Source organism: Eptesicus fuscus, chromosome 5 (genome assembly GCF_027574615.1).
Source record: "Eptesicus fuscus isolate TK198812 chromosome 5, DD_ASM_mEF_20220401, whole genome shotgun sequence".
Classification (NCBI taxonomy): Eukaryota; Metazoa; Chordata; class Mammalia; order Chiroptera; family Vespertilionidae; genus Eptesicus; species Eptesicus fuscus.
In genome coordinates this window covers 104,375,985-104,378,939 of record NC_072477.1, presented here as the reverse complement: position 1 = coordinate 104,378,939, position 2,955 = coordinate 104,375,985, and the positions used below count along the sequence as shown (strand labels likewise).

At 41.3% G+C, this 2,955-nt stretch overlaps 1 pseudogene; it reads left to right on the top strand.

The window, feature by feature from the left end:
• Positions 1-1,209: 1,209 nt before the first annotated feature.
• On the top strand, positions 1,210-2,443 carry LOC103303290 (vesicle transport through interaction with t-SNAREs homolog 1B-like; annotated as a pseudogene).
• Positions 2,444-2,955: the final 512 nt, after the last annotated feature.

Below are 2,955 nucleotides of genomic sequence, written 5' to 3'. Positions count from 1 at the left end.
TGAAAAATTCTTCATAACCATTGATCTTAAAAGAGTAAAGGTCATCACTCTAGTCCTGTTTATTTTATAATTAACAAAGGGCAAAGTAGGCCTTTTTGAAAAACACACAAACTTCCTAGATGAGTTCTCAAACACTTAACTACTAACTCTACCTCTAGTTCAAATAGCACAATTAATTTAGATGACTTCAAGGGTGACTTTCAGGCACGGAAAAGATGATAGTTACTCTTGCTTTAACATAAGCTAATCAAAGTTACTAATTAAAAAGCATATTTTTCTAAACTTTTACATTTAATTTATAATTTTATAAAAATTTTAAAAGATACATTAACTAATATATCTTAACTAGAGGCCCGGTGCACGAAATTCATGCACTCAGAGTGGGGGTTCCCTCAGCCCAGACTGCACCTTCTTGCAATCCGGGAGCCCTCAAGGGATGTCCAACCAATGGCATAGGCCCGCTCCCATAGGAATGAATGTGTCAATATAAGCTGGACTGACTACATAATTTGTGGGATATCTCACTAAAAAAATTATTAAGAATTTCAAGATGGTACCAGCAAAGTATTAGATTAAGCATGAGCCCCATATAACAACAGGACACTTGTAATAATATAGGTCACATACCCATATAGCTGACCTGAATATAACTGTACAAATACAAATGGTAAATCAGTACATGACATATTGCCTTATAATCCTACTAGAGCCTGGTGCACGGATTCGTGCGCTGGTGGGACCCCTCGGCCTGGCCTGCAGACATCCCCTGAGGGGTTCCAGATTGCAAAAGGGCGCAGGCCAGGCCAAGGGACCCCACCAGTTCACGATTGGGGCAAGGGAGGGACCGTGGGAGGGCTCCAGGGCATGTCTGGTCAGTCTTGCCCAGTCCTGATAAGCTGGACCCCAGCAGCAAGCTAACCTACCAGTCAGAGCATCTTCCCTCTGGTGGTCAGTGTGCATCATAGCGACTGGTCCAATGGTCAAAGGAACAGTCAGACATTTAGCATATAGGCTTTTATTATACAGGATTTGTGCATTGTTGTGATCCACTTGATTATAAACTTGTAGGCAAGGTTTACATGGTCTTCATGTTTGTGTACTGGGTTTATGTATCATTGGTTATATTACTCAGACAGCATCACATTAAGAAGTAAGTGCTTGAGTGCTAAGCACAAACAAACAAACAGATGCTTGCCAAATGCACAAAAAATGTCTCCAAGTGATGATGTGACAAAGTACAGAGAATTTCAAATTCAGAGTACCCTTTTATCCTCTGTGAACTCAGAGATGGACTACTGGATCACTAAAGTTGCGCAGTACTTTCAGTGTTCATGTCTTATTTGTGGACCCGTGAGTCTGAAACTGCACCCCCAAACCTCTGTTAAAGCATTATCTCACTGGGTGGCTCAGTTGGTTGGAGCATCATCAGTACATCAAAAAGGTTGATTCCCGGTCAGATTCCATCCATGGTTAGTTGGGCACGTATGGGAGGAAACCAATCTCACATCATGTTTCTTTTTCACATAATGTTTCTCTCTCACATTGATGTTTCTCCCTCTCTCTGTCTCTCTTTCTCTCTCTCTCCTTTCTTCTCTCTCTCTGAAATCAACGAACATGTTCTCGGGTGAGGATTTTTAAAAATAATTTTTATCTCAGCTGCAGCCATGGAAGTACCTCATGGAGGGTGATGGTCCTCCTGTGGAGCTGGGAGGAGCAGGCAGGCCTAACATGTCAGTGACTGCTGCTCCGGCACAGCCTGCACCATGGCCACCTCCGCACCTCCTCAAAGCATTTCAAGAAACTGCACAAGATCTTCTGCAGTCTCCACGAATACCTATGAAGGGTGCATAGTGGCTCCTGGGAAGAAGAGAAGTTGATCAGAGATTTTGATGAAAAGAAATAGGAAGCAAATGAAATGCTGGCAGAGATGGGAGATGAACTACTTGATATGCCTCTATCTTTCCTCACAAGCATGTCAAACTCATGGCTAGTGGGCCACATGCCTCGTTCAAAAAGTTTCCTATCAGAAGGACCTTTCAGACGGACCTTGCCAAAGTCCATGGGGAAGGGAGAAGCACATCTTTGATAGCCACACCTGGGGGCCTTGGGAGACATGAAATATGGCACATACACTGTGGAGAATGATCATATGAATTGGCTACAGTCTCAAATGGCATTGCTTTTACAAGGTACTGACAGCCTGAATGGGGCCACCCAGAGTATTTAGCATTCTCATATGATTGCCACAGAGACTGACCAGATTGGTTCAGAAATCATAGAAGTGAGGGAGGAACGTGATCAGTAGGACCACACCAAGAATAGACTGGTAAACACAAGTAAAAACTTGAGCAAAAGTTGAAAGCTTCTCTGGTCAATGTCCAAAAAAGTGACAGCAAATGAGCTGCTACTTCCCATCATCATCTTATTAAAGCTAGCTATTTGAGAGGCCTGGTTTATCACATATTCTTTTTATAGGCATTGAACTTCCTGCAGAGAAGGGTTTGTGGACCAGAACTTTGACCCTGTGAATGAATGGTGTTAGAGATATAAGCATATTGCTGCTATAAGCTAAGGGTTCAAGGATGCACTGTATAGCCAGACTGTGGGAAGAGAGAGAAAGACAGTTAAATATGAAGGAATAGCAACAAGACCAGTATGATATACCAATGAAATGCTGTTTATGACTTCTTTAAAAAAAGAATGATTTTCTCCTATTTAAAGCATCTCTATTTTCACACCAGTACTTTCCACCAAGCAAGTGAAAGAAATAATGTCAGCTATAGAAAATGTATCACATCATGTCACTCCAACACACAAAAACCTCAACAGAGTTTGCAGAAATTTTTCAACTGCAAAAGAATATATAAGGGGTCACATGCTACATTAATAATAAATGAACAAATAGGTTGTAAAATTGGAGAACAAGTTTTTTATCAAATAGGCATTTATAAAGAT